We start from the raw sequence: 25,414 nt of genomic DNA, 5'->3' as shown, positions 1-25,414 counted from the left end.
TAATATATTCTATGATCAGTAATTCACTCTTTGCACAAAGAAGTTTAAAAATTTAGAACTGCATTTTGAATCCTAATTTTTTAATTCAAATTATGAAAATCATAAGAAAGGCTATTAACGCCACTCAAAATTGGAGAAGTGTCACCTTTGCTTCAGAGCAACAACTTTGACAGTCACTGAACAGAAATGGCTATCCAAATGCACAACTGAAAGTATGTTAATTCATGTGCATCCAGTTTGTCCCTCCTATGACTTCCAAAAAAAAAAAAAAAAGAAAAGCCAAAAACCAAAACACACTCAAAGAAGCAAACAATTAAAAAAAAAAAAACAGCCCACATTCAGAACATAGCACTGGGCATATATATATGTCACAGAATCCTAAAATAGTTTGGGTTGGAAGGGACCTTAAAGATCATCTAGTTCCAACCCCCCAGCCATGGGCAGGGACACCTCCCACTGGCTCAGGCTGCCCAAGGCCCATCCAACCTGGCCTGGAACACCTCCAGGGATGGGGCAGCCACAACTTCCCTGGGCAACCTGGGCCAGGGCCTCACCACCCTCACTGTGAAGAAATCCCTCCTTAGGTCTAGTCTAAATCTGCCCCTCTCCAGTTTATACTGTTCCCCCTCATCCTATCACTACAAATCTTTGTAAACAGCTCCTCCCCAGCTTTCCTGTAGCCCTTCACGTACTGGAAGGTTGCCGTAAGGTCTCCTCGGAGCCTTGTCCAGGCTGAACAACCCCAACTCTCTCAGCCTATATATACACGTTCTATCATACTGAACCTCATTATGAACTTTCCCTGCTTATATGCATCGTAACCTAATACTGGAATAGCAATTCCTCTCTTACCTGCCAGAACTCAAGTCCACGTCACAAGTTTCTGACCTGCTCAGGTCTGTAAAATTTGATACCATGCCTACCACGTGAGTGCATACATTCAGTTGCAACACGCTTCAAATGTGGTTACAAGTGAACTCAAACACTGACGTTTGTAAGCTGTTTCTCTAAGCAGAAAAAACTTTTTTTACAAACCAAGCATTAATTTTTTATAAAAACCTTTAAGAGTTTGAGCCTGATCTTAAAGATCTCATGTTCCTTGCTTCCTAAAAAAATTAGATTTGAGACATTAAAGCACATCAGCAGCCCTTGCGTCTCTAGTCACGCAGACGTACATACCTTCCGTAGTCTCCTATGTGCCCTCCAACGGCAGCAAGGCCCAGCCCGCTCCTCTAGAGATGCTTGAAATCACACGCTGCACCTCCTTTTACTCCTTCTGAGTATGAATGAGACACGGTCAATTCACGAGGCTGCGACGTGCCTAGGAAGAGGAGAAAATGTTACAGTCCTCATCAAAAGACAGGACACGATCAATGAGAGCACCAAAACAGCTACATGGCAAAGGAAGGACTACGACAGGATAGGTACTGCACTTTACCAAGACCCTGTAAGCAAATAAGCTTTTGTTTACCGTTCTCCTTTGAACCAGAAGTAGAGGGACAGAAAAGCAGCAAGCAACACAAGAGGCTCATTAAATCACCATTCCCAAACTCAGGGTATGCAGGGATACAGTCAGCTCTGTTTAAAAAATAGCAAAGCAGATTTGCTTCAGCGCTAGCAAAAGCTCAATTTATTTTATCCCCTCTCTTCAAAACAACTTAACAAATGTCATTGTTTATACAGCTTATCATAAAACTCAGACAATTTCCCCTGCCATAATGAAATTATAGATTGGTGTACAAAAACATTAAGCGCAGAACTATAAAAGTTTACCATTTTGCATTTAATGAAATGCTACAGCCCCAGTCTTGCAAAGATTTATGCACAGACTCAACTTGATACAGGTGAGGCATTCCCCTGCGAAGACTGTTATGCAGAGGCAGTAACAGCTGCTATAAGCCAACATTAATTTGAAGCACATAGTTGTTATAACAGTTAGAAGGGCATTTCGTTTGTGTTTAACATCATTTTTAGGCATGAAACACATTCTTATTAACACAAAATAACTCCTACACTAAGCTAGATGTGCTGCTGAACCACAGGTACAGCATCTTTTTTGTTCATTTTTACTCCAAAGTTTTCTATCACTGATACACTTGATTATTATATTCCAACCACAAACACAAAGAGGCATCAGGTGTTTCTCAGCCCAGATTTTCAGTATTTAGTTCCAAATCCACACTTTTTCACCTTCAGACTGCAGAGCTCTTCAGTGAAGTACTTGATCGAATGTACAGCAGAACAGCAGAAAGCAAGGACCAAGGGAAAAAAGGAAGAGGGGGAGTCTGACAAAAAAAAACCCCAAACCTTTTACTCCAACTTACATTTTTTCCATGTTTAAGTCAGGCAGCAACATGTTCTGCTTCCTGTATTATAGATTTCTGTAACATGTGATGCTCAAAGCAAGTCAATGAAAAATCTTATATATTTCATAAATCACTGTCTCCAACAGCCATCTGAGCAGTCGTACCTTCCACAGCTTCTCACCCTGCCTTTCAGTTATGGTATGGACTCGGCTATTTTCCCTAGTTACTTTTAAAAAGAAAAATCAGTTTTCCTCCCAACTTTTCAATTGTCATGACCTCTTTTCAGTAGATTTTAATGTTTTATGATGCCTGCCACAAAATTATTTCAGTCACTAGACAGCACCACAAGTCTGAGTACTAATGAAACAAATCCCTTTATGATGTGCAATAATTCTGAAGGGAAGACTTCTTATGTTACTGACACTCCGCAGGCATGTGTAAAAACAAGATTAATTGGAGAAGGGATAAAAACTTTCCAAGTCAGCATTAATCAACCCATAGTCTTTTCTGATGCTCACTCCCTTGGTGCTAGGTATTGGTTTTCCCAAGCCCAAGTGCTGAGATAAACTGCATTACTACTTTTAGTAATTATTTAACCATGGAAGGGCATTAACATGAAAAAAACCTATGGAAAGGCTCAAGCACCTCTGAAAACCTTGTAGGCTGCAGGAAGCACAGAGGAAAGAGGAAAATCCCTCCTCCCTGCCCCCAGGCAGTCAGCCCAAAGGCCCCAGATAACTGGGACTGCTGGTAACACACAAGAACACAAAGAAACAACACCAAACACAAAGAAACCGTGAAATAACTTGCCAAGATCTATCTATAAAACAATTAGCAATGAAAGCCTCAGTGATTTTTGCATGGTGCTATCACAGTAGCTAAGAGTTACATCCTGACTGCCTCTGCAAAAGCCATTCAGGTGCTACATGACAAAAGCTGCGCAGTGCTTCGGCATTCCTTGGCAAGCACACATACACCAGAGTTTGCAGCCAACATCACAAAGCAACTATATCCTTGTAATTGTCCCCTAGCCAGCAGGGGTTTCCAGCCTGACAAACAGGTACCTGCTCACATAGAAGACACTCAGGGAAGGTGGCCATGACAATCCTACCCATCCAACCAAACCAGGACCACCAAAACTTCAGAATCTTCATTTCCAAACGTGAGGCACACAAACATATCCACACAAACCTCAAGAAGAGTAAACTTCTGACAGCATATAATGACCTAGGCTATGAAGTCATATTTTTGTGGCATAGACAATAACACCTCAATGTTCAATAGATTTAAAGACAATATTAAGAAAACAAATGGTCTATAACAATCCTGCCCCTTCTATTAGATAATACTCAACAAATTAATTTTGTCCTAACCACAGAAGCACGGTATTACCACGGCACATGGTCCCTGGACAGTTACATCTCCTTCTTCTGAGAATATCCCATAAAACTGAATTCTGTTGAGAAATAAATCAATTGACAAGACTGAACTCCCATTCTTCAGAAAAGCTGAGTGCCAATTCTTGCTTGTACTGCTCTCAGCATGCCAGTGGGATATACCAAGAACCATTTTCTATCTGACAGGACACCATTTCTTCCACGGGGAAGAGCATCAGCTACATGCAATGCTGCCAGCCCAACTGACCGCTTTATGTCCCTCTGCAAAGCAGCCATATATACCAAATATATATACCATATATAAATATGACCCATATTTACAAATCAAAGAATGCCGTACATGACCAATGGTACCAATACAGGGTTAAATACCCTGCTGAAATGTATAACTTCTTTTTTCGATTTAGTGCAGCACTAACATGATTAGACATACCTTGGAGTATACTCTTGGCTGGCATTCTGGATTTGTCTGCAACGTATTCTTGCAATTGCTGAATGGTTTGACTCATAAGTTAGTTCGTACACATGTAGAGCCACTCCTCCTGGTGGCTCTGTGCCCAAAGCAGCCATCACATTGCGTGCCAAAGAGAAGAGGCTGGCAAACACCGGAAGCTGTTATCCGCTAGTAATCTCACACCTGTGTAACTCAACAGTCAGCCAACCCTCTCAGGAGCCTGAGCAACAGCAAAACTAAACATTTCATAGTCAATCCACTTCTGACTGAAGTCACAACTTTGCACAATGCAAAGAGAAAGGAACCTGCAAGGAACTTGCAAAAGTAACCTACAAAATACATTATTGAAAAAACTCAACTTTATCAGCACCCGTATTAGAGCTGTGGCTAGTCTGATACTCCAAGTAGCGATATGCAACAAATGACTAATCTGCTGGAGGAACAGTGACTCCATCAAACTGTTTTTCCTGGTCAGCATGTCATATTATTTATACTATATTGCACTTGCAGACCATGGTCTCACCATGCAAATCGGATACGAGGGAAGAGACAGACTGTAAATTGTTACAGTCAGCAGTAGGTAGACCATTACCTTCAGGATTATCTTAGAAGCCTTCTCATTACTTGGACAAAAAGAAAGAAATCTAGGAAAACCAGTGTAGAGGCAGTGAAGTACAAGTACAAAGCTTGCCTACCAAGAGCAAGGTACAGGAAAGGTGAAACAGGGAAGAGGAAGTACAGAAAGGTTCATTGGTTTAATTATTTCTGAAAAAGACAAATCTCCCAAATTGTTAACCTGGATCTTAAAAAAGTATTGCATTTGAAGCCGAAAAAATGAGTTTAAATTAGATGAGAATGCCACATCACATAATTTTCCTATTTAAAGCTCTAGCACTCAGTTATGCACTTAGTGCATTACCTTCGCAGCAGCAATGCTCCCAGGGAAGATCATTGTGTGCCACAATTATATGCTCTACATAGCGTTGCATTACTGGTAATCAGCAATCAGGATGAGACATTTACATGGCATTTCAAAAAACCTTCACATCCTAAAATATATTTTTTTTTGAAACTGCAAATAAGTAACAGTTTTTAAATCAGGCATTTTGGTGCATAAAGTCAAGTGCTACTAATTAAGAAAATTAGTGATAAATTCCAGCCTTGTTAACGTCAAAAAAATTGCATTTAACTGGGATTTATTAGATGGAATCAAGAGTTTGAAATAAAGGTTATCCTATTTTGAAAGCTTTTAACACTGTTATAATAAAACTCATATTTTCCTGATCATAATAGATTTCAAACTTTCAAAGCATTTTACAAGTATTATGTCAATTTTGCAAATCTGGAATCTATCCTAAAACCAGTTTAAGTGAATTGTCAAAGGATACATAAAGAACCAAACAGAGTCTGAAGAAGATGCAGGTTTCTTAAGACCCAAGCATTATCACTTTTACTACCAGATCTGCATACCTGGCCATAAGAGCGCAGGGCTATAAATCAAACAACAAAAAAAGCCTCTCTCCTAAATTACTTACTTTCCTATCAAGGCAGCAAAACTACAGAGATGGATTCTCACCACAACAAATTTTTACTTATGAGTTTCCTCATCTGAAGTTGTATCTTTCATTAATAAGAGTGAAAACATTTAACAAGAAATATTTTTTTTTTATATTTTCTTAAATTAGAAGTGGTCATTTTACAATTTAAAGAATGGAATCACCAGGACACATGACTTTTAAAACTATCTGACAAATGTCTTTTCCCCTCACTTTACAATTTATGTGTTATCTGCCCTGCACTAAAGTGAAATTAGAATGTTTCTATTAGAAACTGAGATCAAACAGGGACAGTAGTTTTAATTTATACTTTCACATAAGCTAGCACAACCTTGCATACAGACATACGCTTTGCATTAAGTCTGTTTTCTAGTGATCCAGTTGAAGTTTCTTATAGCTTAAACCCAGGTCCAATGAAACTCCATTCAGTTGCCTGTACTCAAAACTTGCAAAGTACTTAGGTTAAAAGTTAAAAGTAACATTGTCACTTCAACTGTATTTTGTGCATAGACAAAGCTTATTATAACTTGATAATAGGCCAAACGTTATTTTCAACCACAAAAAAATGACTTTGGAAGCACAGCCTAATGGTTAAAGCACGAGACTGCAAACCCAGACATTTTTAAATAGAAACCAATTTCATCACAGTTCACTGAGTGACTCTGGGCAAGTTAATTAACCTCCCTGCAATCTGTGAAATCGGGATAATACCTGCCTTGCAGTGTGGCTTAATTCACTACCGTTCATGAAATGCTGCGAGATCTTTAGATGGATATACTATAGAAATACAAACAAGCTTAGTATTTCAAACAGTACTCTGGAACATAATTCCTATTTGAAAACACACCTCGCTCTGTCAAGTAAAATGTCAGCCCCTAAGTAGTATTTGAGTGACTTTAGGTGCACTGAAAATATATTCAACACCACATAAAAGTCACAAGCCAAATAACAAAAAAGCTACATATTATATGCCTTTTCCTTCAACTATGCACAGAATTAATTATTACTCTGCATGTACAGAAATCATCAGATAGTCGTCAGCTGCAATTATGCACGCTGCAATTAACTTTAAAGAGGTCCTCAATGTGCCAGTGCACCAGAACTCTCGGTTCAGAATTGAGTTCTGACTACAAAGCTGTATAGCTCATTTCCAGTGATGCTCTAGTGCAAATACTAAAACGTTTCACTGTACATCACTTCAATATACTACGCAGCACCCTGGTTCTTCTCTGTCTTCAAGAAAAGAGGGCAAAAGGAAGCTGTTCATTCCAGGAACCATCAGGGTAGAGCTGAAACCTGAGCGGCTGAGGTAACTGGCAGTCACCACAAGAGGTTCCCAAAGTTAGTCAGGAAGAGTGGGGATTTTGAGAAGATGCAGCAAGTGTTATGAGGACCAACATCCTTTCTTCCAGCTGTCATCACGGTTGGCTAATTGTTGGCAGCACGCTTGGACCTGGAGCATTCAGCTATCTCAAAGGGAATTTAAGTCACAAAAAGTTCTACAAAATATAAAACTGAGAAGTACTTCCAAGATTCCCCCTCCCTACTCCTGCACATCACCCCTTTTAGACTGCTTAATCTCTTTAATTAAGACATGCTCCTCTGCTTCTAAAGTCATTAACGCCTGTGCTACTTTTCAGTTTTGTTTGTTCCCTTTTAGATTCCCATAAAGAACAATGACTTTTGTTTCCTCTATTGTGTAACGGCAACCTGCTGCTGCATAACAGCCTATATTTCCACAGTCTTAGAGTTTCACTGAACCTTCACAATCTGTAACGTATTTAAGGTTTGCAAAAACATCTATAATCCACTAGGTTCGCCTAACATTTTTATCATCCCCCTAAGCAGTTGCTAATACAAATACTGCATGTGGATCGTTCACTGCATTTTTAATACTTCATTTGACATCCTTACCGAAGCTAATTTAATGGAAGATGGTTTCATATAAAGAAGAGCGCATCTCGAATGATTCATTACTGAAATGAAAAAAGAATTTGTTCAAGACTTTCTTTTCAAAAGGAGACTCCATGGGAACCTCATACGTCACCCTCTGTTAAAGGTTTTTTACCTTCTGATAACAATTTCATCTGCCAAAAGTTTCAATTGCAAACAACAACATTGCTCATGGCATTACTTTTTCACTTGTATATGGACAAATCTATTAGTGAAATCAAAAGCAACAATACTACAATATCATGATACAACTACTACGGTGTGCTTTAAAGAAAGGTCCTGAATGCATTCCATCTTGCAGAAAACAGGTACCAAAACACCTCCAAACCTGAAGCAACACTTGTACAAACAGAAATATTTACACGGTCAGCAACTGGTACAATAAACATTGTTAACACCGCATTAGTAGGGTTTTAGCTAAGGTGCTTCATACAGTCACCTGCTATGCCCTAGCGTGCACTCTTAATGCTTTCCAGGAAGTCGTCTTTAACACACAAGGACAGGCTGAGAGAGTCGGAGTTGTTCAGCCTGGAGAAGAAAAGGCTCCGAGGAGACCTCAGAGAGACCTTCTAGTACCTGAAGGGGCTACAAGAAAGCTGGAGAGGGACTGTTCACAAAGGCTTGTGGTGATAGGACAAGGGGTAATGGGGATAAACTGGAGAGGGGCAGATTTAGACTGGACATAAGGAGGAACTTCACTGTGAAGGTGGTGAGACACTGGCCCAGGTTGCCCGGGGAAGCTGTGGCTGCCCCATCCCTGGAGGTGTTCAAGGCAGCCTGAGCCAGTGGGAGGTGTCCCTGCCCATGGCAAGGGGTCAAACTGGATGATCTTTAAGGTCCCTTTCAACCCAAACCATTCTATCATTCAGTACTTTAATCAGCTATGGAATGTAAGTATCCTGATTCAGGGAACAGTTTTGTTATGTCTTCGAGCCACCGTTCTTGTGCTTCAATCACTACGACAGGAGCCTGAGAACAACTCATGGGGGCCACAAAACCATCATCAAATTCTTCTAACAACTCTCTGATGCCCAACTGCAGGATTTTTATCCAGAAATGGCAGATGTACAAATTGTTTGACCACATGCCAACATCTTCAAGCCAAAACACTAAGACCACAATAGAAAATTAAAAGATAAATTACCGAGCGGCAATTACTACTTTACTCCAGAGTCAAGGAGTATTTTTTCTAAAAAAGAAATACTAAGCTGCAGCTTGGCTTGACAGACAGGCCCGGCATGTTTCTGGCCTGCTATTTAGCACTGCAAAAGCTCATCTTAGTAATTATATTTTCTATTTTAAATACACTTTAATGGCACCATTACAGGAAATGGCAGGAAAAACTGCAGAAGAACTCAACGGCTGCAACAATGCTGTTACTTAAATTGAGATTTCTCTCTTTGGCAGGACATTCTTGGAACATGATCAAAATATAAAAGCAATGCTTTTCCATGTATTTGGAAAAGGTTACATGAAATATCATTCTAACATTATGTGCAGATCATCATATACTATACTGTTCTGTAGTACCTTTAAAATGTCACAAGCATCCATGATTGAACAGATCTTTGTAATGTCTAAGAGGTCAGAACAGTTAGATAAAAGCATCGATCTTGTAAGAACACTGCCATCTATTTTGTTTATGAAATTCTCGTACATGCCCCTCTTCCTGAAAAACATTGTACTTCCAGGGTAACATTTCTGTAGTAAGTGTTTACATAACGTATCGTAACTATGCTGATGACAAACTCATTCTCCAAGCTTGGAAGCCAACAAAAGTTCAGTAAGTCATATACTCATAAAAATTACCTTTGCCTTCCTGGTAGCAACTCACAGCCTATAAGACTTCCAACAAACACCCTCTGAAAATCCACTGGTGGCTGAAAAGCAGGACATGAGCCAGCAATGAGCACTCACTGCCCAGGTGGCCGTCAGCAGGTGGAGAGAAGGGACTCTGCTCCTCTACTCTGCTCTCTTGAGAGCCCACGTGGAGTCCTGCCTCCAGCTCTAGAGTCCACAGGAAGGACATGGACATGTTGGAGTGGTCCAGACTAGTCCACAAAATGATCCAAGGGCTGGAGTACCTCTCTTATATGGAAAGGCTGAGAGTTGGAGTTGTGCAGCCTAGAGAAGAGAAGGCTCTAGGGAGACATATCATGGCCTTCCAGTACCTAAATAGGGCCTACAAGAAACCTGGAGACAGACTTGATACGAGGACAGGTGGCAACAGGACAAGGGTTAAGAGCTTTAAACTGAAAGAGGAGATATTTAAATTACATATAAGGAAGAAATTATTCATGAAGGTGCTGAAGCACTGGCACAGGTTGCCCAGAGAAGTCACAGATGCCCCGTCCCTGGTGGTGTTCAAGGCCAGGTTGGACGGGGCTTTGAGCAGCCTGATCCAGTCAGACGTGCCCCTGCCCATTGCAGAGGGGTGGAATTAAATGATCTTTAAGGTCCCTTCCAATCCAAACCATTCCATGATTCTGTGAAAATGACACCACAATACAGTGACACGTATAAATATAAGTAAAACAATAATCATTCTTTAGGGTTTGATGACTCCTTTCTCAGCCTTCTGAAACGCAGTTTACAGAAAACTACTTTTGTTAGTGATTAAGGAACATTAATAAGGAACTTACTGCTCTGTAAATCAAGAGTTACTGAATACATAAATACAACAGTGATTGATTATAAATGCATAACAATAATCTGTCAGCCAAAGACAACTGAACTGCAAAATACATCATTAAGATTGCATGCAGTTTCTACTTCAACTCTCTTCAGTGGGAAAGTATTTGAAGCAAATTAAATACTTTGCTGCCTATTTTTCTTTCCCTTGATTTCTTTCCACAAACACTAGAAAACTACAAGCTGTTCGTTAGAAGCCAAGTATTTGGGGGACTTTATCTCCTAAAAATGTGAAATTTTTCAACTCAAAGGTGTTAAAATTTAGTTGAAGGCTCAGCAGATACAAAACAATAACAAGCAAATCTCCTGAACTTGCATATAAGCGGAGAGCATTCCATAACCTGAAGGGACTAAGGAATTCCTTGCCAAGAGTTAAAGGTAGAACGCATTTACTGAAAGGAGCACTGTTAAGGGGAACTATAACATCAGCTTGCTTCTTTGGGTATTCGTATTTCAGCTTCAGAAAGTTATGCCAGGAATCATGCACTTTATGTACGTAAAGTGCTATCAATATTAGAATTTGGTGGTTCTTTAAACAACACATGTTTACTATTTGTCACATACTTCTCTGAACATTAACTTTGAAGAATCCTCTGTCCAGACAGAACTGTTTAACAGAAGTTACAACAGGGATCCACCGCTCTCAAGGAAAAGCAGCAACGCTATCTCTAGTTCCATACAAGTGTTGAGGCAATTTTTCTTGGCAAAATGAGTTAGTTTTTAGAAAATTTTATATATAAATCACCGGTTTCTTAATCATAAAGTAAAAAAAATTGCCCTTTATTTGAAGGTCAGTGTACTGACTTCAAAGCAAATCATACACTGGTTTAAGAGGGGTATTAAGGGCAACAGAGGATGGTAGAGGATATTCATGCTTGTTAGCTTCAGAGCTTAAGTTTCCAAACAGAGGTTTCAGCAGGCTTCTACGTTTGCTCAGTTCTCCAGTTGTTCTGAACGCACGTTTTCTAAATGCAGCTTTCGATGTTCAGCCATTACCCCTCCATTGAATAATGGCTGGGTTTAGACTTCCACATCTGGAACATCTTGTGTTCAAGCATCTGCACAAGTTTTCCTTGAAATGCCAGCAGGGGATTAAACAAGGAGTAGAAGGGCCATTCAATAAAGAAAATGCAATTTATACTCTTGGAACTTAAAATTACAATGAAGCAATAATAACTAAGCACACAGCTTCATTTTTACAGAGCAAAAGCTCTCTCCATCATCTAGCTAAACCCTTCCAAAAATGTTTTTAACACAACTTCTTGCAATATTGTCCAACTTATCCCCCACTTGCCAGTCTCAGTCTTGCTTTCACACAAAATACCAGGTCAAATCTGCTTATGTCCTCCTCTGCTCCACTGGGCTGTTTCCGCCCATCCCAATTATAAAGCAACTGAACAGCAGACAAAACAATTCCAGCATCTGCATAAAGCTAATTTCTGTGAAGTGCTGCCATTCTTTAGGAATTGAGAAGCATGTGAAACTGGGGGAAAAGAGCTAATGATTTTTTTTAATTGCTGTTGAAAAAAAGAAATTAAGGAAACTTCTTTGAAAAAATAAGGAACCAACTGAACTACAAAAGTAAGAATAAATCATGGACCACTAGGTCATATTCCAATTAACTAGTTATTAGTTTATCAACCAATAACAATTCATAGCCACACTATTTGTGAAAAAGCCTGATTTCCAAGGGTTAAGCAAATGTTTCCAATTAACCATTAATTACTGCAAAGCCACCCTGTACCTTACGACAATTTAAAAGGAAGCCCAGTCCCACTGACTTTAACTAAGTGATGATGTGGAAAACTATTCAAGCAACCAGTAAGTTAGTTCTTTGAAGAACTACTGGCAATGGAAATTAATTCTTTTAGTGTTAACTGTTCCAGACAATACAACAACGTTCTATTTGTCTCTTCTATGCTTCTCAGTATGCTCCGCATAACCTTTCAAATTCTGCTTAGCAATTTTCCACCTCCTTCAAGTAACTGCTGACCAATATGTTTATGAAACACAGCTTTCATGAAGATGAACAGATCATGGGTTGGGAGGCACCTCCATGACAGTCAAGTAATTCATACAGGTACGCGTGTGGCGCTGAAACCTGTGGTACTGAACTGCGCCACTTCTTACTCTCTTCCCTCCAGCTACAGATTAGAACCCCAGTTGTCTGCCAAATCCATCAAAAGGTAAAATCCTATGGGCTCAAATTGTTTTCTGTGACATCTTACAAATGAGTTAAGAGCAACATCCCCCTGGAGGTGGTCAAAAGACATGTAGACATGGCACTTCGGGACACAATTTAGTAGGCACGATGGTGTTGGGCTGACAGTTGGACTGGATGATCTCAGAGGTCTTTGTCAACCTTTATGACTCTATGATTCCATGGTAATTAACAAAGATGTTAGAAGCAACAAACAACTCAATTTGGTAACTAATACAGAACTTTGGTATAAAGTTAGGACAGCTGTGTTATAATAAACCAAACTGATCAGTGCCATACTAATTCGTAAGTAACCCTAAAACTAATCTCACTGTCCTTAGAACTGAGTAATACACATATTGAAAACTTTACATTAGTAAGTGTAGTAACTTTTTCATTTTCATTGTACTGTAGACCAACATGGAAACATTTCTCAATCTAAAGGGTAAGATTTAAAACTCCAAAATCTGTTAACAGTAGTAAACAAAGCATATGTTTCACTATAAAAAAAATTACTCTGCTGGAATTACCTTGCTGAAATAAGTCAAGTTAAAACATAACAAAAAAGTAGATTTTGACATTTCATATTTTGTTGAATACTATTACTGCACAGGCAATCACTGTCTCTTACATATAAATTAACAGCCTACCATCTGTCAAGTGTTCAGATAATCACAGGGTTTAATGCACAATATGGTTATTAGAATGTGACCTGACAAAAAGAAAAAGAACACAACCTAATTTGGACTACGAAATCTATGATCTCACTTGCAAATGACAGTTTGACAAGCTATTATTCTGCATTTTGGCTTCTACAGTAAAAGCAATTTTACGCATACGTAATTCTATTAGTCATACAGCCAACTGCCTGTGCAAGATTACTTCAAACTATAAAACTTGCTTGGTCATTCAGGATTTTGAACCTATACAAATATTTGTACCATGAATAGGGATTTAATGATGTGTGTACACACACCTAGGAATAAAACACACATCACTAGGGAAAATAATCCTCTGTGATGTTACCACTAACTACAACTACAGACTCTTCATGCAGCTTTTCAGGAAAGCGTGCAGAAAGTCATCAAATCCATTACCTAGACACCAGCTGACATCAGCTGTTTCAGAAGTACAGGTACAGGACAGTTCTCTGGGCAACCTGTTTCACATGCAACTGGAGCATCTGCTAATTAGCACCACTAATGATTACTCTTATTCAGAATATTACTTACATACTACATTTATGCCTTGTTCCACTTGCAATACCTTGTTGTTGCCAAGGTAAACACTACTGACAGTCGTCCCTACTCCAGACCACTAAAACATCCTATTACTCTCTACTAACAGACAACTCCACCTGGCAAGCCTCACGTGCACTTGGAACATCTTTCACTGACTCAACTGCACTGTTGAGATTGAAATCTTTCAGCAAAATTAAAATCAGAATGATTTTATAATCACAAAGACAGAGTAAGTTCTCTTACCAAAACATTTCAAGTAAGTTCTCACTAGGGCAAGCTTAGGGAAGATGAAGATTAATGTCTGATTATCCCAAATCAATCACAATACAAGAGCAGTGGCCTAAAGCAGGCAATTACAACTACAAAACAAGTGGTGATGAGAACAGTTTTTATACTGTGTAAGGAAAATATTGTGGGTGAAGGGAAGAGAAAAACACTTGAAAAGAGTACCTTTGGTAATCAAAGGAGCTTCATACTTCTCTTTCTCACAGAATATTCAGCAAATTACATTTGCTTCTCTATAATAATTTCATCCCTAACAAGATCAGAGGAAATTATTTATTCCACCCCCAGTCTTCCTACATTTGTATGTCATCCTATGGGACGCTGACTTTCTGAATTGCTTTTGGCCATCTGATATTACAGTACTGCAGCTTCTGCAGAAGAAGCCAGAAAAGAAAAGAAAAAAAAAAAGAAGAAACAAAAATCATAATAATTACATTCATGCTGGGAATCAAAGTTTATTGACTTTCCCTTGAGCTATAATACCAAAAAGCCAGTTACAGAAGTTGTCAACTTATTTAATGATATCACCAACTCCTCCCTGAACTCGTCAAAATATCTTCTGAAAGCATTCTCAAAAATGTTTTTTTACACACAGTAACACCTGGTTAACTCTAATTCATCTCCATGCTGAAGACAATAGCTTTATCCGCCTCTGCTCCTTCTACCTGTTTGTGCCTCCCAAAACACTAAGGCCCCTTGTCAGTGTAATGAAGGAATCCTCCATGGATGCTCTGAATCTTCACATCCTCCAAGTAAATCCACATCTCATTTTCACATCCTGAGCACGTCCTACTTAATTCTACAAAACCCAGGAAAAGCTCTTATAAGAACACAGTTCTAATGAAAGTAAACACCTCGTTTTCACATGGCAGCTTACTCTGAGGTGTTACGTTTGCAACATGCTATTCTGCAGTATGAGTGCTCCAGTGGATGGGGTTTTCACAGATCATGATCCCTTCTTCAGTTTTCACTCATGCTCACCCCTCCCATGCGAAGCATGTATTTGTTCCAAAGGTTCTCCTTGAAGTGGCTAACAGTTCTTCCCCAGATGTCCTCCTTTAGAGAGTAGATTCCCTCTCCGAACACTTCTCCTAGACCAACAGTGTCAAAAGCACCTTTTTTTTCCCCTTCTCTTTTTTAAAATGACTTTAAGATACAGCGTGCATTTGTGGGAAGAGGAAAATTATTAATTAGACAGCTGATAATAAGAAAAAAATCCCAGAGCTACTTTTTCCATAAGGGCCAGCAGTGCAACTGAAGACACCATCTCTAACAAAAGATTTGTCCTTGTATCCTTTACAATACAGTCTAACTAAAACAAACTGAAAAAGTACAATAAACAGATTCACAAGACAAGGATGTTGTCAAGTGTCCTGAATACTAACAAAACCAAGTAGTATGTAATAAATTGAAAGACAAAGCTCTAGTAATCACTTTCAGTATAACTGTGAGCATGTGGAGTGTTTATAGTAAACCTCTCCTTCCCTCATAAAAAGGTTGGGGCTAAGAATTAGTTATTTTTAAATCTCAATGTTACCTCTTCTGAACTACATGCAATTAGAAAATCCATAAAACGTAATGCATAAAATATAGTGCATAAAATATAAGGTTAATTAATCTTTCCAGTTTGGGATAAAGGAAAGACAGAAGAAGCAAGTGAAATTCTTCAGCAAGGTCTCCATTGATAAAATCTGCTTCTTTAACTCATTTATATGGGACAAATCAAGTTTGTTAGTTTTCTTACCTGGTGATTGAACAAAGGGATTTAGGCCAGAACACACTTGCCAGCAAATGATGCTTGCAAGTCTGTAACTTAATCTAACATTTTAGTAGCACTAGACAGACTCTTTGATGCTATGGTGAACCCTTACTACCCATCCGCAGTCAATCACTGCATAGAAAATCACTCTGCAACGGAAAACTGCTTCGATAGCTTGGCTTCAACGTAAGATTATCAAGAAAACTGTTCAAATGAGGTATCGTGATATGACTGATCAGAAGAAACAGCTTTCCATAAAGGCAGATAGGGTGCGCTCCTTGTCTTTTTCAAGGCAGTTAGTTCCAGAACATCAGGAGGGACAACATCAGACAGAACCAACAACACGGCCAACCGTGCTGGTGTCAGTGCCTCCCACTCCAGGAAGGACCTCTTCCACGTCAGCATCCATCACTCCTGTGACAGGAAGCTGAGATATTCCCAGGGAGCAATACTCAAATATAAACACAACTTCTGCACATTTGCAAAGTGTAATCAGGTTTGCTTACTTAAATTAGCTTCTGCCAGGTAGCGGGAAATGAAAAATATAGAAGTTTCTAAGTTATGAGAGGAAAAAAAATGTGTTATAAAGTTCTCTAATCAATTTAGAACAGTGTATTCATCACTAAACTTCCATTCTTGTAATTGGTCTTTAAATACACAAGAAAAGAGCAAGTCCTAAAAATCTTTCTGTGTTGTCTAGGCTTGGATGCCAGCAACGATCTTCCTGGAAGAAATCTAGTTTGTAAAACTACTTAAACATCATCAGTAGCAGAGATTTGTATTACCAAAGCATTACCTAGAGGAAAACACTAAAATAAATATTTCTAAAATACAGATTTAAGTAGCATAAAACACATTAATAGCTTCAGATTACCACTATTTGACTCAACATCTCATTTTTATGTTAATAAAAATAAACAGGTTTACTTATATTTTAAATTGTAGATGTGAATTATAGTAAGAATTTATCCTCCCTCATGCTGAGTATAGAACACAGACAGTGGGAAAATGAAGAATCAATTAGCTACCACAGCTTCTTAGGTCTAACCCTTAGTAACAACACTGGAGGGGTAAAACAGATGAGGTATATAGCAAGGACATGGCAAAAAGCCATCCATGCCTTGTAGCACCGAACCCAAGTGGGAGTTTCTCTCCAAGGAAGCAACTCCTGAACACTCAGCCTGACTAAAACCACCCAGCCTCGCTCAGCCAAGAGAGTCGCCACCAGACAGAGTCTTCCAGAAAAGCAGATGGAACAGTTTTGTTTCTACCTTCTTTGCTCATATCGTTCCATTAGCAGAGATTCCAAGAAACTCTCATTTGAAAAAGGACGACAATAGTTTGAGACACAAAAAATGTGGTGTGGGTTTAAAGATGATAACTAGAAGCTTCTTAAAAATTGTTTTCTTAAAAATGAAGAGTAATTTACCAGAGAGCTGGACTACTGGAGAATTATCAAGTAGCCACTGAGCTGAACTATGCCGTGATAATCAAATATGACAACATTGATTTAAACTGTTATAAATTTCCATTCTAAAATCTGAAATACTCCACTATACAAAACTGCATTTGCAGTAGTATTATTTAGATATTAAACTTTATCATCTTACAAAAATGGCATTATACACATCTAGCATGGATAAGCAGGAATTGCCTAAGTTGTGCAGCAATAATGAAAATTACAACTCCTAGATATAAATTGCAACTCCCATTGAATTAAGCCAGCTTCTTATGTTGACAGTAAACAGTACGAAAGACAAAATTAGAATCTTTATTTAATTTCTCCTAAGAGTTCAAAACTGCAATTTCAGAAGTGCTTGATAAAGAACGTCTTTTTGAAAATTGATTTGCATTAACTTTTTGACAGTCTTCCTAACTGAATTAGTTTAAAGGGTGCCTAACACCTGCAGTGACATGTTCTATCCTCGTTTCTGTTCCTAACAACATTCCCTTGCCAGGGTGATGATATATTTCTGTGGCTTTTCCTTTAGAAATGTTTTAAATAAAACAATACATGCCTGAAGTTATACAACCAGGGGTGGCATTTCTTGTTCATTCTGGGTTTTATTTTTTATTTTTATTAAAGCATGGTTAAAGGAAATAAAAGCCCCCTAAATAGAAAAGGGTATTTTCCTGTCTTTACTGACAAATGATAGCCCTGCCATGCCTTGACTTCTAAATTTACCTTTGGCACTGCTTCTGCTCAACAGACAGGTGAAGGGTTTCAAACACTAGCTTTGCCTCCACCCTGAGGGTTCATGAAACGTGGAGGGGCTTCAGTATGTCCTATTTGCCTGCTAAGTATTTAAAACACTTTGCTAAATCTTCCCAGTGACTTCAATTCCCTGCAACCGAGTTTGAGTATTTTTAAATAAGCAATTTCCTACTAGTACCTTTCAGTCTTGCTGCTATCACACAGAAGTTCAAGTGTGAATTACCTTTTTAATAGTAAAAAGCAATTTCCCTTGGATGAAGCCCTGACAATGTAGGTTTCATTAGTGGAAAATTTTAAGGCATATACAAAAAATAAACTACTTCTATGTGATTTCTTCACCTACCTTGTGAAACACAAACCATTCCCTTAATGGATATTCACTAAGCGCAAGGAGCAACTGCTTTGCAGTGCCAAACCACACATACTTACTCAGACCAAGTTTGTTTTGTTACTGATCTTCTAGATTTAAAAAAGTTAGGCCTAAATCTTTAATTGAATGATTAAGGTTTAATCTCTTACCAGCTATGACAAAATGGAATCCCTTTAATTGTAATCTAAACATCTTTTTGCCATTTTTCCACAGAAGCTATGGCTTCAAGAGATGTAATATATAGAATTCTGTTGCACATTATACTTTCACCAAGAACATCAAGCGTAACATCAAGCATAATGCATTTTTCATGTTTAGCCCCGTGAACAACCGTTTTTCCCAATACTGAGAAATTAGCCCTTAACAAAAGCAACCCAGGGCAAAAGGATTGTGAGAAATACATCGGCATTACCAATGGGCTTTACAGCAATCTAATTAGGTAGTCACATGCTATGTTTTGTGGGAAAACTAACAACCTAATAACCAGATTGTCATCGGAAAGAAAATGTAAAACGTATGCTATCGGTGAAAGACTTGATTTTCCACTGCCATCTGCATCCTGTAAAATCCTGTCAATGTCTCACTGGGCTGACAGACTGTCTACCTAAATGCTATTGCGTTATTTTTACGAATGCATAACACATGGAAAACTACTTTAACTGAAGAATCACCTGCCTTCTTTCAGCCTGGGAACTACAATGAGAGGCATTCAAGTTTAAGCAGCACCTTGCAGAAGAGAAGGATTCAACGCCTGTTAGAGACAGAATTTCAGCTTTACAATCTAGTCACCTTGTATTTCATGTGTGACAAAACAGAGCAAAGCTCATAGGTAAGACACAAGGTATTAGTTACCCTCACTTTAAATTGTGCAATTACTAGTTAAATTATTAGTTAATTATTATTTAAATTCTGTTTGTAGATTAACAAACTTGATTACAGGTAGAAGTTTACACGACCATTAAACCACCTTCAGGACAGTAAACTTAACACATTTCCCACAATTACTGCTTATGAAGGTGAACTGCTTTGTTTCACTTAGAAAAAAAAACATCCATAAGTGATTTTGATAAATATTTGACCTTAGCCAGGAACTACTGGCATAACAGTGGCTCCCAAGACAGCTGCATTTTAATATCATCTGAACCTCCTAGATCAGACAGGAGTGTTACACAACCTAAATCTCAGTATAAATTCACATTTCAGGTTGTATTTCAGTCCTACTGTGATATACAGAATTTTAAGACCATATGATGCAGTCACCTGGAAAACAGATTGCAACTGCTCTTATCTCTTCTATCCATACCCAAATTCTAACATAAACTCAAGAAATAACGTGTTGAAAACCTTTAAAGTTAGAAATCAGTGTGGTATACAGCTTGAAAGATGTAATCCCAAACATTAAGTTGTAAAACGCATTAATCTTCAGAAGTTTGAAGGACAATACCTGCTAAGCTCATGCAGTAAATACATCAGCAAAGACGATCAGGTAAAAAAAGAACATCCTTCCAAGAGCTGTCAGGAACATTTAGGAATAAGAAAAAAAACTCTTCAATGTAAGGGGACAAACCCCTCTGTCTCTTGTGGAAACACTTTTTTAAGAATGATTCACACTACGTATATGCAAAACTGAAAGGAAGAATTTGTGAAAACACTACACATAGCTACATTCCATCCATGGGAAAAATCATCCTCCTCTTCACTAAAGGAACAATGTGCATAACATCATTACTGTGCTCAACAAAAGCACGGCAATTCCTGACTGATGCATCAATAATGTTTTTCCCTACTATCTCAAAGAGAGGAAGCAACTTGGAACTCACAGTCCTGATCTGTGAACAAGGAATTAAAAGTTACTGTGTGACGGCAATATCACCCTGGCTATACAGGAAGGATTTAAAACAAAACGCTATTAAAAAAAAATCATTCTAGAAAGTAATAATGGGAAAAATTACTCCATTCAGCCGCTCACCTTATGCACACAACAAGATGTGGTATCAACACATGCACTGAACCTTACCCACTTCTGCTTCACTTCCTTTTTCAACAATTCATCTTATTGACATCTCCATACTGTAAATGGATAAAAAAACCCCACATGGTAAATGAACAAGTGTTCCTCAAATGATGCAATGATTTAACTTACTGCATTGTGGAGCTCTGACAAAGTGGCTGTTGTAAATATAGTTTGTTTTGAGCCACAAAGCTATGACAAAAACTTGATGATGGAAACATGGCATGTATTCCCTTTTTTTCTCCCTCTATTTTTTTTTTTTGCTTCCCCAGGCTTTCAGAGGACCCTGTTTACAGTGTGAAAACCTACTTTTCCCTCAAGCGCCCTACTTTAGGAGCATTTTCTTCCTGTCCAAGTTATTTAAAACTATGTAATCGTTATCAATTCATAGCAAAGCTCCCACTGATGCCATTTCTGATACTGCTGTAAACTACTTACCGCATAAAGCCCTTATGCAGCATTGCTTTGTTTCATCCATAAATGAATGGTGTGCTACCACTTGAACACTTTATCCTCAAAATAAGAGCTTCAGAATAAACAGCTGTTTAATAACTATTATGTAGCCAAGTGCAAAAAAAAAGAAAAATAATTTAAATACAGCATGCTATGCTACTTCCATACAGTAAAAAAAATACCTTCGCTATCTCATTTCAGAGCCAATATACCAGCAAGACAACAGAAAATGCTGGGTTTACACACACTGATAATATGAAAGACAATTCTTGATTATAAACGTAACATCCGGTCCTTATTTTAGTCCCCAAATCAAAGAAAAATATAAAAACATTTCTCTCCCCATCCCAGGAAACAGATTAGGTAGGCATGACATTTTTCCACTTCACTGTTGCATGCGTTCCTAAGCTTTCCTTTTGTAGCATTTATGAATTCAAACAGTGCTAGGGTTAAGCTGGAGCAAAGCAATTTGGCATGCTTGCATCTGCTTTTAGCAGGGAAAGCAAAAGCAATCCATGAGGTCTGGCCTGACCTGAAAGCACAAGCACTTATTTGGAGATTCTAAGGGCTTATCAATTGTATTTGGTAAGAGGGAACCGAAATTCGATCGCACTCACACACAATGTCACCTTAATTCAAGCAATCACCTCTCCATTTTTCTGATGCATCCAAAATATAATTGATGTTCTATTACTATAAATATTTTCACTCTAAAAAGGACATATTAACCACACATTCCAATTCACCATGCTGCTTTCTACCAGACAGCATCAGGTTTCCAAAGTCATCTACTTCCAAATCCAGGTCATTTATTAAAACAATAATTAAATCTATGCTATTGAATGCAATGACATTTTCAAAGTGTATCTATGACCCAGGGATACCTTCCATAAACAACTGTCCCAGAAAAACATTAAAATCAATCATCTCACAAGACAACAGCTACTACAGGAAACCGTCTTGGAAATCTTGCATATAGGAAGGAGGTAGTTTGGAAAGCAGGTCTTGCTGCTTTCACCAAATAAGCTATTTCTAAGTTAGCCTGCTGAAACACAAATGCATTAGGAGAAGCACCTACTCCTCTAGGAACTGGACACTGCTTCTCTGTGTCAAGGTAGGATTGTTCCCCTTCCTTTGTGGAATTTGAGCAACTATTAGCATTTCCAGCTCTCATATCCAGGTAGGGAGGGACTTGTAAGGAGGGACAAAGGCATGTAGTGATAGGACAAGGAGGGTGGCTTTAAATTGGAAGGGGGAAGATTTAGATTAAACATTAGGAAGAAATTATTTACAATGAGGGTGGGTTGGCCCCGGAACAGGTTGCCCAGAGAAGTCATGGATGCCTCAACCCTGGAGGTGTTCAAGGCCAGGTTGGATGAGGCTTTGAGCAACCTGATCCAGTTGGAGGTGCCCCTTCCCATGACACGGGGGTGAAGCTGGATGGGCTTTAAGGTCCCTTCCAACCCAAAGCATTCCATGATTCTATGAAATGCGTTAGTAATAATTAGTGGGGAAACTTTTACTGACTCTCTGTGACAAAGACACTTGATCAAATTTAGATCCACTGCAGTGCTAGCAGTCAAACAATATAAATACACAGTTGTTGCTTTGCAAATGGACTGCTTTTCCTGCACACGGCCATCTTCCAACCTAGTAAGCATTACTGCCAAGCAGGGACGTGCCATAGATTAAGATTTTATTATTCGTTTTCCTAGTTTAATAGCTCTTCCTCCATCCTTTTGTGTTCTTCCCTGATTATTTCCTTTAACTACTGGAAAATCTGAGACTATTTATCAACTGGCAACATATAGAACTCATTCACAGTGACATGATAGCAAGTCCAACCTTTCACACATTCTAGGTATATCAATATCCTATACTTGAATACACCCTGGTGTCCTGTAGCCCTGACTAATATTGTCTCTTGTGCTTTTCCCTGTACGAGTAGTGCTAAATCAGGATTTAGGATCATTTGTTTTCAGATAGCCAGTATCTCCAACACTAAAAACTATTTTTATCACTCTGCCCGCTTTGATTCCCTCAGTCCTTTCTAGCCCAGCTACAATTTGTTCTTTTACTATTCCAAACCAAAAGCAGACTTTCCCCCCACAATCATCTGCAATCGAGACTCTTCATCACCATCTTCTGATCACCATCCGTCAGCTTAACACCCTACTAACACAGGCATCTCTACACTGCCTTTTCAATCCAAATTCAATGCAATTTTCAATTCTCTTAATTTGACATTAAGCCCAGATCAGTAGCTTATGCTAAGGGGCAAATCATAGTAGCCTGAGTTCAGCTCAGTGCTAAAGGGGTAAGAGAGCAGATTCAGGATGGAGCTAGGTCACATTCACCAGCTCACAATCAAGGTGTGTATAGCTTCTATCTGATGGACTAGAACATCTAAGAAATCTGCTCATAAAAAAGGCAGAATTAATCACCTCTTCAGAGAAGATTTTTTCCTCTCACCCGTATCCCCCAAGGAAAAACAAGTCTGATGATTAATGCAGGTAACAGCATCTGACACCAGCTATGCAGATGTGCCACCTAAAGGATGCAGGCACCGAAAGGAATCTAACAGCCATTTTCCTTCTATACCAAAATAAAGAACAGGACAGAGAGAACAGGAGAAAGAATTGAGTTGTGTATGGTGGGTAGGTGTGCATGTGTAAGAAATGGAAGACAAAACTATCTAAACTAAAGATAAATATAACAAGAGTATTTGGTTCAAAATTCACCTTCAGCATGCAACACCACAGGTACCACATTAGCTGTAGCTAAACAGAAGATTCAGCAGGTACAAACAGCTGTCAGCCTACATGCTGCCATACATGTGAGTACACTTTCTTGCTTCTCTTAAAAGTCTTCCTTTGAAAATACTTTTAGTCACTGCAAATATTTGTTCCAGTATCTTTTTTTGGCGTTCATCTACCTAGAAACAGCTTAACTGTGCACATAAATATCAAAACCAAATCCACCATGTCATAAAATGCAAACGGGGGGGGGGGGGGAATCAAACTCATACCACAGCACAGCAAAGACTTATTTCTTCTATATTATACAAATCTGTTGCTTAACAAATGTTTAAACAGTTGATCATAGTGATTTACAATTGATGACACCACAAATTCATATCAATTTAAATTTCACTGCATAATGTGACTATTTTGAATTTCTAAATCGTCCTTTAACGTTGCAGGCTGCTTTAGCTCTCACAGTTCAATTTTTCTGAACTGACAAAACAAAACCTCAAAATGAGAAAAAAAGAAATTCTAGAAAACAAGTATTAGATTACGGTATATTTTAATTCGACCAAAAAACCTTATTGATGAAAATGGGTCTCTGTCAGGCTGCCTGACGTATTATCTAATCTCTTTTTAGCAAAAAACTATTTCTAGTTTAACCATTAATCAAAGAACAATTAAGTTACACATTTATGAGTAAGTACAGAATGCTGAACTATCTTCAAAGGAAAGACTAGTTACTGTGACACTTTATATGCAGATAACTATTACGCTTTCCTACCTAAATGTTAGGTATTTATCCACGTAATAACAGTGAAGAACCTACAGCTATGCAATACACGCATCTGAATTTTCTGCCTTCTGTAGAAATGCTTGGTGCACATTACTTCATAAGTGAGCCTCATGCAAATTCAAAAGATCCATAAAAAAGCCATTTTTAATTTGTTTTTTTTCTCCACCTGGCATTATTCAGCTGGGACCAGAAGCAGTACCACTGCATTTATTTTTAAATACACTAGCACTAATCTCAGCAAACATAACTACATCAGAATAACTTAACCACTGTGAACAACACAGAAGTCAGCAGTCATTCCCTAAGATTTAGCGACCCTCAGCATATCAACTTTCTTTACATTTTCCTTCTAACTATCACTCAGCATTTTTGTATGATAGCGAAACCAGGTGGCTAAAGAAGTTGTCCTGTCAGCCTTATCTTTAATCTACACTCTTAGACCTGTGAATATAACAACAAAGGGTGTAAAGCAATGTTTGCCAACACATTGGAATAAACACACTCCTAGAGTACTTTCTGTCTGTACTTCAAGGCTACAAAGGGGCAATATGTACATATATTTAAAAAATATAACCTGCCTATCAGTAAAAAGAGAATGTTTACCCTTTATATTAATAACCATATTTACTTTGTTCACCTCCTACTGTATGAAAAAAAAGTCCATACCGATAAGATGCTGCTTCTCTCTGCTGATGTAATGACACCAGTTTAGTCACTAACACTAAAGCCATCCAGCAGTCCTGCAACCAGAGAGGAGCCTGGGCTAGAGCCAGTCTGGCCAGCACCCTTTTCCACTGAAGATACAGAGGACCTAGAGGACCTGTCCTGCGAGACAGCTCAACACAGCCTAAAGATCAAAGAGTGCAAACCAAACTTTAATCTGGAAGATGATTAACCATCAAAGGAAATGAGTGAAATTCACATTCCTGAGACAGGAGATCAAATTCAACACTTGACTGATCTCTTCTGATCTTTGCTACTGT

At 38.5% G+C, this 25,414-nt stretch overlaps 1 protein-coding gene across 6 annotated transcripts in view; it reads right to left on the bottom strand.

Annotated features, from left to right (window-relative positions):
• The window catches only part of FHIT (fragile histidine triad diadenosine triphosphatase), a 616,279-nt gene that overhangs the window by 569,065 nt on the left and 21,800 nt on the right, over positions 1 to 25,414 (bottom strand). For 4 of the 6 annotated variants that reach the window (XM_054076607.1, XM_054076605.1, XM_054076606.1 and 1 more), the window contains one exon: positions 1,180 to 1,321. The gene's annotated coding sequence lies outside the window, so the exon portion shown is untranslated. Of the gene's footprint in view, positions 1 to 1,179; positions 1,322 to 2,324; positions 2,344 to 25,097; positions 25,216 to 25,414 lie in introns of those variants that run through there. The other 2 variants (XM_054076608.1, XM_054076610.1) reach the window with 2 other exon arrangements.

The sequence above is a fragment of the Cuculus canorus genome, chromosome 11, assembly GCF_017976375.1.
Source record: "Cuculus canorus isolate bCucCan1 chromosome 11, bCucCan1.pri, whole genome shotgun sequence".
NCBI classification, from domain to species: domain Eukaryota; kingdom Metazoa; phylum Chordata; class Aves; order Cuculiformes; family Cuculidae; genus Cuculus; species Cuculus canorus.
This window is presented reverse-complemented; position numbering and strand designations above follow the sequence as displayed.